Consider the following 13,832-nt stretch of genomic DNA (forward strand, 5'->3'; position numbering starts at 1 on the left):
TCAAAAGCTTTTCGATTTGGTACTCTTTTCTTCAAGAAATGAATAGCAAAATACTACAAACACCAACAAGATACTAGGCTCCCCAGTGGAGTCGCCAGTTTGTTGTGGGGAAAAGTATCCGATGCGGATGACCCTATCCCTACTCTAAAGGTGACAGTCTTTAGCAACAACTGAAAGTAAAGTTTTGATGATTTCCTTTATGAAAGTACAGAGAGAATGAAGAAAGATTAACCAACCTGGTGTCTTTCGCTTAGTCGATCCTTATCCTCTCTCTTTGTCTCTTGTTCCCAGCTCCTTACTCTCTTTGCCGGTCCAGCTACACACAGATCCTGCACAAACAAGAGAGCAAACTACAAGATACATGTACTCATAACTGAAGCATGGATTAGGATGAATCAAATATACATGTAAATACAATACATCAATGCAATACAAGTATATAGGAGAACATGCAAAACTTTATTGATAGAAGTAACAGGGTTCTGAGAAGGTTACAACCAATGATGGCTCCAATCCAACAGCACCTCCCCAGCAGCAAGAACTCTCCTCTTCACCTCTAGTAAAACAATCACCCAATAGCTCTAACTGTAAACCAACAACACCTCCTTGCTTTACACAAAATTCCCGCCCCCTTAGACCTCATAGAAGAGCTCTATATATAGGAGAGAAGAAGAAAGGATGAGTCAGCTTGAGACTGACATGAAGCTGCCTTGTGTCCTCTCCCTCTTCAGTTAATCTTCAGTTCTCGAGCCCACTTGGAGATCCTTGCTTACACATGGTGATCAAGTACCTCTTACTCATCACAGGGCGAATCTCATGAACCAAGTGTCAGTTTGGAAGCTTCCTGGGCAGTTGACACCTTGCAGAATGACTGTGCCACTTGGCCAATCTCGCCCAGCGCAGGTAGCCTTCATTAGATTTGACTTCCAGCGTAGGTACAAGGAGGAGCAGTTGCATTCCAGTGCAGATGCTCAGTGGAGCAGCTGACATGATCCAAAATTAGCCTGTTTTGAAGTGTTTTCAGGTGGAGAACTGATTGGAAGTGCTGTTGTTTGATGACCTTGTTCTTTTAGGGGTAAGAACAACATGTTTAGGGACTGAGGATCCCTATAATTATTGACATTTCATGCTCCATGCTGCGAGGCACAAAAATGTCTATAACACTCATCCACCCAACCAAGTGGGGATATACCAAAAGTTTATACATGATAAAACAAGAACATTACATCATCCATCCTAGGCATAGTGGGAAACAAAATAGGTCGTTACATGACCTTGATAATAAAAGATATACATGACATAGAGGCAAAATATCTAAAACAATATTATGATAGTCATTAGCAACTATCATCAGCAGCTTCTATCAATCACCATCCAGACCAACAACCATGATCTCCCTCTGCACCTGTTCCACCTGAAATGAAAACAGTTGTGAAATTGTACCAAGATATTCTAAGATAATGCCAACAATGCATTATTAGAAGTATATGCTCCCCTTGAACTTGTGCCAGATGGTCTCTGTTAGACCCATATCAGACTCGTTTCATCCTGAGTCTGGCCCACTATTTTTCTTCAAACCAACATATACGTGACTGTATCCGCAGAAACCGGCGTATGTACGCGGATACGCTTCATGAAACTCACGTACAACCACTTTTCTCTGAAACAGATAAGTTTCAACAACAAAATGATGCATCAACTACTCCCAGATTCTATCTGAGGTATTCAAATGTCTTCCTGGATAGTGGTTTGGTGAATATATCAGCAACCTGTTATTTGGAGGGAACATACTCCAATTTGACCTTTTGATCAACCACTTGTTCCCAAAGAAAATGATATTTGATAGGTATGTGCTTGGTCTTGGAGTGCATGACTGGATTCTTTGAAATACTGATTGAATTTATATTATCACATAGAATGGAGATGGGTGGAGTACATGTGATATGAATGTCTTGCAATGTTTGCATCATCCAAAGGAGTTGAGTGCAGCAAGATGTAGCAGCCACATATTTTGCTTCAGTTGTAGAGAATGCAATTGAACTTTGTTTCTTGCTAAACCAAGACACTAATCTGGAACCCATATAGAATACACCACCACTAGTGCTTTTTCTGTCATCCACGCTTCCTGCCCAATCTGCATCTATATATGCATGAAATGTAAGATTTGTATCTCTAAGATACCATAAACCAAACTTTTGTGTTCCTTGAAGATATTTGAAAATCTGTTTGACTGCCTGAAGGTGTGATTCCTTTGGATTTTCTTGGAATATTCCAACTATTCCCACTGCATGCATGATGTCTGGTCGGGTACCTATTATATAAAGCAAACTACCAATCATGGATCTGTAGGTTGGTTTATGTACTGCTGCTAATTCATCATTTGCGCTGAGGCTGCATCCTGTTACCATAGGGGTACATACTGGTTTAGAGTCTTCCATGCCATATTTCTTCAAGATCTGCTTGAGATACTTGGTTTGTGATAGAAAAATACCATCTTTATTTTGTTGAACTTGTAAACCAAGAAAGTATGTGAGCTCACCAAGCAGGGACATTTCAAATTCTTTCTGCATTACCAATGTAAAGTTTTGACTCATGATATCATCAACATACACAACAAGTATTAGCAATTTATCATTGTCAATTTTTATATATAGATTGCTATCAGCTAATCCTTTTGAAAAACCTTGTTGATGAAGGTATTTGTCAAGACGATAATACCAGGCCTTTGGAGCTTATTTTAGACCATGAAGAGCCTTTCTGAGTCTGCATACAAGTTTTGGATCATTTCCAAGGATGAATCTGTTTGGTTGCTCAATATATACTTCTACTTCTAGGTCTCCATTAAGAAAGGCAGATTTCACATCCATTTGATATACTTTGAACTTATGAAAGCTAGAAAGAGCAAGGAACATTCTTATGGCTTCAAGTCTAGTAATAGGTACAACAGTTTCTTCAAAGTCTATACCTTCTTGTTGAGCATACCCTTTACAAACAAGTCTAACCTTATTTCTAATAACTTCTCCATTTTCATTCAACTTGTTTTTGAATATCCATTTGGTTCCTATGACATTCTTATCATTAGGTCTAGGAACCAATTCCCAAGTATTATTCTTTTCAATCTTCTCAAGTTCTTCATTCATGGCCTTGACCCAACATTAATCTTTGCATGCTTCATTTACATTTTGCGATTTGATGGAGGAAAGAAATGCTAGATAGCTTGAAGCTTCTGTCATAGTTCTTCTTGTCTGCACACCTGCCTCTTTCTGCCCCAAAATTTGAGTCTTTGGATGATTCTTCTGAACATACCTGGATGGAGTCTTTTCTTCTACCCTTATCTGTTCTTCTGGTGCCTCATTGGTTTCTTCTTCTTCAGAATTAGTCTGATTTGATGTGGAAGGATAGTCCTCATCTTCTTCATAATCTTCAGTTTTTACTTGCTTTGGATTTTTTCCTGCTTCATCAACCACAACATCAATACTTTCCATAATTTTCCCAACTCTTTTATTATAACACTTATATCCTTTACTTCGGGAAGAGTAACCAAGGAGAATGCCTTCATCTACTCTAGGTTCAAACTTGCCAAGTTTCTCATCAGTCCTTTTGTTGTAACATTTGCTTCCAAAAACTTTGAAGTATTTTACAGTAGGAGTCTTACCATACCACAGTTCATGAGGACTTTGAGTGCTGTTTACCCGGACGTTTGTTTTGTTGACAATAGTGATGGCAGCAAATGCAGCTTCACCCCAGAAGGTTACAGGAGTTCCAGACTCATATAGCATAGCACGAGCCATTTTTGAAAAGTTCTGTTCATCCTTTCTACCACTCCATTTTGTTGAGGAGTTATTGCGGTAGAGAATTCCCTTATTATTCCATGTTCTTCACAGAAGTTGAAGAAGTCATCCGAGGTAAATTCTCCTCCTCGATCAGACCTGAGGCATTTGATTTTGCAATTTGATTCATTTTCAATCAAAGCTTTGAAGGTTTTGAACTTTTCGAAAGCTTCGTCTTTATGCTTTAGAAGTCCTATCCAACACATTCTGGAAAAGTCGTCAATGAACAATATAAAGTATTCTTCTCCACGAGGTGACTTTTTCCTAGATGGACCACATAAATCAGTGTGAACAAGTTCAAAAGGCTTATTAGTTGATCCTTCCTTCTCAGGGAAATGTGCTCTGGTTTGCTTACCAAATTGACATGATTTACATATTGTATTTTCTAGAACGCTGATATCTGGAAGATCACGAACAACCTTGTATCTGCATGCTTTTCTTATTTTAGGGAAGCTTAGATGCCCGAATCTTCTGTGCCATAGCCAGTGTTCATCGTTTTTTCTTAGGTGGCACTGTTGTTGTCCCCGCTGAGTATGTACAAGTTGTTTGGAGTTATTACACCTTTGATCACTGTTTCTCTTGTATCAATCTCGCGAACAATACATCCATTTGATCGAAATACTACCGCATTTCCTTGATCACACATTTGGCTGACACTCAATAGATTGTGCTTTAGACAATCTACATACATAACATTTCCAACTTTAACTTTTTCTTTTAAGAGAACGAAGCCTTTACCTTTTATGACTACAGGAGTCTCATTACCAAATGAGACCTTCTTTTCCTTTTCTAAGGCAGTATATGATTGAAGTTTTTCTTTATCACCTGTCATGTGTTTCGAGCATCCACTGTCGATGTACCACTGATTTTCTTGTCCTTCTGCAGATAAGGCTATACCACATCTTTCTATTTGCAATTCTTTCTTTCTCCATGTTTTGGGACCCAATGAAGTTTTCTCCTTCTAAGATGCTTGCCGAAAATTACTCCTGCATTCAGAATCTTCATGACCGAAGTTGTTACAGATAGAGCATTCTATTTCATTTTCAAGAGCAGAAAATTTATTGTAGGTCATTTTCATGATTCCAATCACATTCCTTTGATTTCGTGCTTTTCTAGTCATGATGGTCTTGTAAGAAACACATTGAGTAGCTTTGTGTCCAAAGTTATGACATGAAAAACATTGGCCATTAAAGAAATTTCTTCAATTATCGAATCTACTGACCTGATGATTTCCATTGATATTCATTCTTGAAGAAAATTGAGAATGATTTACCTAAGGTAGGTTGTAGCTTTTGTTCATCCTTGAAGTAGATTGAACCCGATTTACCTGGTGATCTGCTTTATGCCTTTGTTGACGATTGTCAACTTGTTCACTTCTCTTTGCTACATCAAGATAGCTTTTGGAGGTTGATGACTTCTGTGCTTGAGATGCTTCTTCTGTATATCCAAGACCTGTCTTTATCAGAGGAGAATGCTGCACTTTGATAATTTCATCTAAATTTTCTGATCCTTTAGCAAATCTAAGATTGAGAGCTTTTGTTTTCTCAATATCTTTTCTTAGACCCACAATTTCACATTCTAACTTTTCATTGTGTTTTTCCTTTTTAGGAAGTTGGAATGTCAGAGTATCTATAATCATACTCTTTTCTTCTAAACAGATTTTAAGTTTAGAAATTTCTTCATAGAGACCATCTTCATCTAAATCATCCAAGAAATCATCATCTTCAAAAGCCATCAAAAGTCTATAATCATTACCATGTTCATCTTCATCACTATTTGATAAACCATCACTATCTTCATGCATATAGTAGCTCTTCTTACTTACATTCTGTTTTCTATTCCATTTTGTTGGTTCCTTATCTTTATCTAGCTTATCGTTATGAGGAAATTTGGCTGCATAATGACCGACTCTTCCACAAGAAAAGCATTTGAAAGGTAATTTACCTCTGAATCTTCTAGAACCCCATTGAAGGTTCTTAACAAAGTTTGCTTCTTCCTCTCCTTCTAAATTGTGTTCCGATTCATTGAGCACTTCTCTTCCCGAAGCCTTGAATGCGGCTTCTCTCATATCTGATGGACCCCCTTTCCTCATTTCAAAAGTAGTTAGGATTCCGTGCAACTATGTCATAGTAATATTCTAAAGATTCTACTTTTCTTCTATTGCAGAAACTTTTGATTCAAACTTAGAAGACAGAGATCCCAAAACCTTTTCAACTATAGTAACTTCTTTTATCTCTTCACCCAAGTTTTTCATGCGATTAACAATCTCATATATACATAAGAAGTAATTATCTATACTTTCATCATTGTGCATTTTGAGAGTTTCATATTGAATTCTGAGAGATATAGTTTTGCACATTTTACCTGATCGTCTCCTTCATAGCTTAGAAAGATCTTGTCCCATATTTCTTTGGTGGTTTTGAGCTGCATAAACTTGACAAATTTTGATTGTGACAGACTCCCCAATAATGTATTGACAACCTTGGCATTTGTTTCATATTGCTTTTTACCTGCAGCATCTGTAGGAATTGTTGATGGAAATGTGTATCCTCCTTCCACGATTTCCCAAACATCTATTCCAAGAGATTGAAGATAGTTTGTGGTTCTTACCTTCCAATAAATGAAGTTTCTCCCATCAAAGATTGGTGGTCTAGTGGATCCTTCTCTTTCGTAGGTACTCATGATGATAGATATTCCTTCAAGTGATCAAGCTTCTTCTGAAGGACCTTCTCTGATACCAATTGTTGGAAATAATACTAGGGGGGGTGAATCAGTATTAGTAAGTCAATAATCTTTCTTTTCACAATCAGATTTGTATATGCTACTTCAGTTAATGAAACTTGCATATATACGTAACTGTAGTTAAAGAAACTAACGTATATCCTACAGACTTATAATTTAGTTAATTCATCAAATGTTGATCTTTAATCTGTGCATCAAAACCATATAACAGTAACTAGGTACAGTAAAAATAGAGCAGACATTCACACACAAGAACACAAGATATAAGGTGGAAACCCAATGTGGGTGAAAACCACCTGCTGCAATTTGTCTCTATCTTATTTTAATAAGAAACTTTTTTTTACAATATTTATGTACTGGTGCAGTCTTATACCAGTACATAGGCTTCTACCTGTAGAAGGCTACAACCTTCTCTCGTTCTCCAGCTTCTCCTGGAAGGGATCTACAACCCCCTTTGCTCTTGTACTAGATGATGTACTAGTACATAGGTGCTGACTTACATAAGGCTACAACCTTCTCTTTCCTTCCAGGGACCACGTTTCATAAATTTTCAGACTGGATCCATCATCAATCAAACATCAAATATATCTGCATCAACCAATCTTCTTTGTGTTTGGTCAATTTAGTGTGTTCTAAATTGCTAATTTAAATGTCAATCCGGGATTCGTAAACTGACGAAGTGAGGTGTACTATATGTACAAGATAACCATTTTCTTAGTCTTTTGTCGTTTTTGAGTTTTTTTAGTTTGTTTTTGGGTTTATCTTTTATGGATTCCCTAGTGTGTGATGGCGAAATTGAAAGTTAAGTATGGATGGTAATGGTGATTTCTACAGTGATTTTCCAAACTTAAAAATTTTCAAAAAGAAAGCTCTAAACTGACTATAATGAAATCAATTCTCAAGAGAAAGTAAATGTACCAAACAGTGAACTAGTGACGATGGCCCAGTATCCTTACTGCTATATGAAAAAGAAAGTAAAAAATGAACTTAAAGCAACTCAAAGACTGAAAGCAAAGCAACTAAATCACACTACTTCAACCCCTGTTCTGATCCTTTACCCTTCAACTCAATCTGCCTATAGGAAGTAATCATAAACAAGCTGAGTAATATGATATCTAAATTGCAGGAAATTAAATTGCATAAAAGGAAACTAAGATTTAACTACTCAATCATATTTAAACTTTTGAAAATGACATAAGTAATTCAATCTCTAACTTGCAGGAAAGCAAACTAAATCATACTACAATAAGTAATATTCTGATTCCTTACTAATAGAGTCACTTGACTATAGAAAGGAAATCATAAACAGATGAGTAATATGATGTCTAAGTAGCAGAAAAATAAATAAGCAAAATGCAATTTGAAAAATGACAGTGTTGGAATTAAACTTCAGGAAATGAAAATCATCGGGAAGGACAAGATGATCTCATGTCAGTAGTTATCAAAAAAAAAATATGTAAATCTGCCCGGGCTACCTACAACAAAACCTGTAAAAGAAGCACTGATCAGCTAACAGTTATAAAAGAAACATAAAGGAAATATAGACAACAAATGAACATCAAAACAGCACAATATATATACAAACAATGATTTTAAAAAACAGTAAATGAAAGCAAGTAAGAAACTATACAAAGCTCTGGTGTAGAGGGGCCCTCTGCAACCTCGGCGAGTCAATCACTTAGTCACAAATCAGATTCAGAAAAACTGTCTTCTCATGTATTTAAAGCAAAGTGAAATGCAGTACAGTGGGCGACAACAGTCAAGATTACAATTCAAGAGCTAAGCTATTCAGCGTATATCAATGTGTTATTTATAAGAAAAGGTGTTGCAACTAATTCCTAGATTTATGCTGCCAAGAGACACGTAAATCTCCTCGACCCGAGATCTAGCGTGATGGTCATGAATTCATGGAGTTGTGGCTGCTTGGTTCCATTCATGGGTTGTTCTCCAGGTGTGCCAGTACCTCCGGAAGCTAAGGATCGTGCCACGCAACCCTTCACGTGGGCAAAACAGAGCCGTGCCACCGCAAAATTCCTCATTTGGCCCTTCCTTTGACCATCATTGACCGCGACTGTTTATGAGTGATTTGGCTGATCTGAGGGGACACACTCCATGTACACGTCACTTGCAGCTTACCCATGTGGCCAGTTTCTCCATTGGACACTTGTAGCATAGCCTTTAACAAAATGGCTGTGGAAACTTGGGCTGGCTGCGGAAAGTGACAAGTTTCCGCAGCTGCTTGAAAAAAAATCTAAATCAAACAACAGTCATAAACATAGTTAGGAAACCATTTCATAAGCTCTTTTTGGACTAATATGCAACGATTTGACAGCTTGGTGGATGAAGTAAATGGAAAAAGAAGGCTGAAAGGGTATATAGGGAAGTGCAGGTTTGGGACTCAACATACCCCCACTGTGAAGGTGTTGCATGTCCTCATGCAACCAAAATTTAGTCACCCCTTTCTAATCCATATGTTCTGATGCTTCTTCTAGGACATCTAGCCCTCTTTTCTTCTTCTTTGGTGCTACCACCATTCTTGGTTTCCTTATTAGACATCTGAACTTGAGATTAATCAATGCTCTGCTCAACTTTTTGCACTTTTTCTTCAGTTTCTTGTTTTTCTTTTGCCATAGTCCTAAATGGAGCATAGTGTTATCATGAATAATTTTATCTACTTTGCTCTGCTCTTTGAGTGCTTCATTTTCCTGCTTGATATGCCTGTTTAGGACTTCTAATTCAAATACCTCCTGTTTTAAGGACTGAACTTGTGCATCTAGTGGCAGAGTGGTACTTGGACCTGCAGCTGATTTTTCTAATGATTCCAAGTAGTCATATACTTCTTGTTGATTGGGGTCTACTTCAGGTGTCTTTCTTGGACTGAGTTCAAAATCTGGTGGAGGAGGAGGACTGCTCTCTAGCTCTGGCCGAGAAGGGCTTTCATCATGTGGAGGACTGATTTCAATGCTTGGTTGAGGATGAGGTGGACTACGGCCAGCTGGAGTTTTCTCAGGTGTCTCTCCACCCAAGTCAATGAAGTGGGGCCATTTTATTTGTGTTTTACTCCCTTTTCCTCTTAACCTTGTGTTTCTCCTTAAGTATGGTGGACTAGTACTCTTTTCTTGTATACTCTGTTTTCCTTTTTCCTTTTTCTTTGCTATAACAGCAGCCTGAAGATGTACTAATCTTTCTAACAGTGGTTGATAATCCTCCTCTGTGGATTGCTCAGGGGATTGGTAGACTTCTTGGATGGTCCTTTTGCCTTTTTCTTTCTTCTGTTTCTTGTCTTTAGCTCTATCTTCTTCTTCTTTTTGACTAGTTTCTTGAGTTTCTATAGTAGGGGAGTCTTGGACTGTAGTGCTTTTTTCTCTTCTCCTACTTTTTCTTGGTGTCTTCGGTGTGCTACTTTCAAAGGCCTCAGATGGCTCTTGGAAGTAGTTTCTTATCAAGAATTTCTCCCATGTATCTTTGTTTTTCCTTAAGTGGTCTTCAATAAGAATTTTTATAAGTCCATGATGGTATAGATGAGGGTCTATATTGCCTATGTGTTTTTGGACTGTAATGCTCGTCTTCTTCAAACTCAAGAGTAAGAAATAAGGCAAATTAAGAGTCTGATTTTCTAAGAAATTCATCAACAGTCTAGCATGGTACATATACATTGAACCAAAGCGTCCTTCAGAGGTGACAAATTTTTGGATAACTAACAGCAGACTAGCCCATTCTTCCTTCAATGCATGAACAAGAATTCCTTTAGTAAACACGGTGGTGTCCATACCTGGGTTTCTTAGCATAATTCTCCATGCCTGTTCATCCACACTTTTATTTTTGAACCATCTCTCACCCTCCTGAGGTAAGCCTGTGGCAGCTGCTACTGTTGTTTCGGTCACCGTGAGCTTCAAATCTCCAATCTCCACTTTTTGACCATCAAATGACCGTGCAAAAGCCTTGGTTACTTCTTTGTTATAGCCTTTAAATCTTTGAATGAACCGTAACCATTTGGATCTCTTCAGTAAATCCTTGGCTTGAGGGTAACCTTCTAGATATTTCGGTCCTTCTGGCTCTGCCCTTAGTAGTTTTCCCATTCCTTTCCCTATTTTAAATTTCAACTGAGAATGCAATTGCATATGATGATTTTAGCAGAGGAAAGTAGCTCAGTTGCAGGGTTTATGGTAAAAGGCAATGGCTGCAATCGATAGTAGGTAACGGGAATGCTTCGGATTACAGGCAGAATAGAGGATAAACAGTAATGAATGGGTTTACAAATTGAAGTGTATGTGTGGCAGAACAGAGGATAAACAGTAGTGAATGGGTTTACAAATTGAAGTGCATGTGTATGAAAGGAAGGTCTTAAATGAAATGGTAACTGACCGATAGTGGAGGCGAGATCTTTTTTTGAATTAACGGCTGTGTACGGAAGATCACACATTTTAATAGATAGCTGCGGAAAATACGGTGAAGAAGAGCCGTACAAAGATTGGTCACATCTTATGAGCGCAGGTGGCAAATGAAAGTGCAATCATCTTGAGTTTAAACCCGAAAACCCATCATGAGACCGTTAAGAAATGAATGCATGGTGTATGGAGTAATATCGTGGGATAGGAGTGGGTAATGGAGCTATCATATCGAATCATTGCACATAGTAGAACTTTTCATGGTTTGATAACTATGCATAATCATGACTTTAATTGCTATTTGATAAAAGAATTTGCTCATACCTTTGGAAACTTTGTCATTTCTTGCCCATAGCTTTTAACCAACTGTTATTTCTTGATGTCTTGGAGATGCTCCATGTCTTCATGGCATTTGCTCACTTACACCTGCATTTTCATGATTTTTGTACTAACATTTTGACTGTGAATTTGAAAAACAGAGTGGTGGTAGCTGCGGAAATCGTTTCTGGCTGCGGAAACTGTTTCTGGCTGCAGAAACTACTTCCAGCTGCGGAAACTAGGACAGCACCCACTTAGCTGAACAAATATGGTTAGAAAAGAACTAACTGAGTGAAAATAGTCCTGAAAGGAACTTTTATTGATGAAATGAAAATGAAATGAGTGGAATGGAATGAAAATGAAGCGGAGTGAAGTGAAGAGAAAATGTGAATGAGATGGAGATGGAGTGGAATGGCAAATGAGGTGGAGTGAAGATGGAAAGAGAAGGAGAGGAGATTTTTTTTTTGGAAAATATAGAGTGTCAAGTGTCCTTGATTTTCACTCTATATTTTCTGTATAAGACTGCCAATCTATGATTGGTTTTCAGGCTTATACATTTTTTTTTTTTTTTTTTTTTTTTTTTTTTTTTAACTGAAAGAATCAAAGGCTAGGCTGGTGGGGAAGAAGGATTCTTCTCCACCAGCCTTATTGCATAATTCTCTTGGAACATCTTGACAAATTCTTCTTTTGAGAGTGGCTTATGATAAATTTTCAATCGGTGGCCATTCACAAGAAAAGAAATCTGAAATTCATCAATGGTCTTGATTCTTACTGCTCCATTGTTAAAGACTTTGTCAATTTCATATGGCCCAAGCCAATGGGTCTGAAATTTACCTTTAAAGTATTTGAACTTGGAATCAAACAGTAATTCCCAATCTCCCTCTTGAAACTTTCTCTCTTTGATGTATCTATCATGCCATTTAGCTCTTTGATGTTGAACTAGATCAGTCTTTAAAATTGCTTCTTGTCTGATCTCATCTAGCTCGTTCAACTGCTCCATTCTGTGCTTTTGGGCTTCTGATAGATTCATCCCCAACTGGACTGCCATCTTGAAAGTCTTGACTTGAAACTCAATGGGGAGCAAGACTTCTTTCCCATAAACAAGTTCATAGGGAGAATGTCCTGTTGTATTCCTCCATGTAGTTCTATAGGCCCATAAGGCTTCAGGAAGACTTTCTGCCCAATCTTTTCTGTGTAGATGAACAGTTTTGGTGACGATGCTCTCAAGAACTTTGTTTGTAGACTCCACTTGGCCATTTGCTTGCGGATGGTAAGGAGTAGATTTTCTGTGCTTGATTTTGTATTCTTCCATCAACTTCTCCATCAAGTTAGATGTAAATTGACTTCCTTGATCTGTCACAATTTCTCTTGGGACACCAAAACAAGTAAAAATATCCTCAAAAAGAAATTGAACAACTGAATTTTCAGTGGCAAAAGGCAATGCTTTGGCTTCTACCCATTTAGTGACATAATCAATGCATACCAATATATACTTTTTCTGTTTAGATGGTGGATTAATAGGTCCAATGAAATCTAAAACCCATTTTTCAAAGGGTTCGATGAGTACCTGTGGTTGTAATGGCATTTCATTTGAAAGAGTCGGTCTCCCAACTCTTTGGCAGCAGTCACACCTTCTGACATATTGTTTTGCATCTTTGAAGAGGGAAGGCCAATAATATCCTAAAGAAAGGATTTTATAGGCCGTTCTTTTGTCAGCAAAGTGTCCACCGCATGGTTCATCATGACATGCCTTGAGGATGTCAGGCATTTCATCTTCCCGAACACATCTTCTGATCACACAATCTAGCCCTGTTTTAAACAATTCATTAGAAATCCATGAATAACTTGAACTCTCCTGAATAATTCTTCTTTTTTCACCAGGAAATAAATGTGGAGGTAGCTTTCCTGTAACCAAATAGTTAGTAATATCTGCATACCAAGGAGTCTTAGTAGTTATTGCAAATAAATACTCATCTGGAAACTTATCCTCTACAGGAGAATCTTCATTAGTATTTTGGATTCTAGACAAGAAATCAGCTACTGTATTTTGTTTCCCTGGTCTATCCAACACAGTAATATTGAATTCTTGTAAAAGTAAGAGCCATCTTGTAACTCTGCCATTAGTAACAGGTTTATTCATGAGATATCTAATTGCAGAATGATCAGTATGAACAAAAGTTTCATAGCCAGTTATATAGTGTCTAAACTTATTGATTGCATGAACAACAGCTAAGAACTCTTTTTCAGTCACAGTATAGTTTAACTTGGTGGGAGTCAAATTTTTACTGGTGTAGTAAATGGCATAAGGAACTAAATCCTTTTGTCCCAACACAGCTCCTAGAGCTGTATCTGAAGCATCTGTGGAAATATGGAAAGGAAATTTCCAATTTGGCCCTCTCAAAATGGGTGCTTCATATATTCTTGTTTGCAAAGTTTCAAATGCAGATTGACAATCAGGATCCCATTTGAATTCACAGTCTTTTGTAAGTAATTTGAAGAGTGGAGATGCTATTTTGGTGATGTTTTCAATAAATTTTCTATAGTATCCAGTAAA

The sequence above is a fragment of the Pinus tabuliformis genome, chromosome 9 (assembly GCF_031772625.1).
Source record: "Pinus tabuliformis cultivar Carrire ecotype Pingquan chromosome 9, CPIR1, whole genome shotgun sequence".
Taxonomy (NCBI): Eukaryota; Viridiplantae; Streptophyta; class Pinopsida; order Pinales; family Pinaceae; genus Pinus; species Pinus tabuliformis.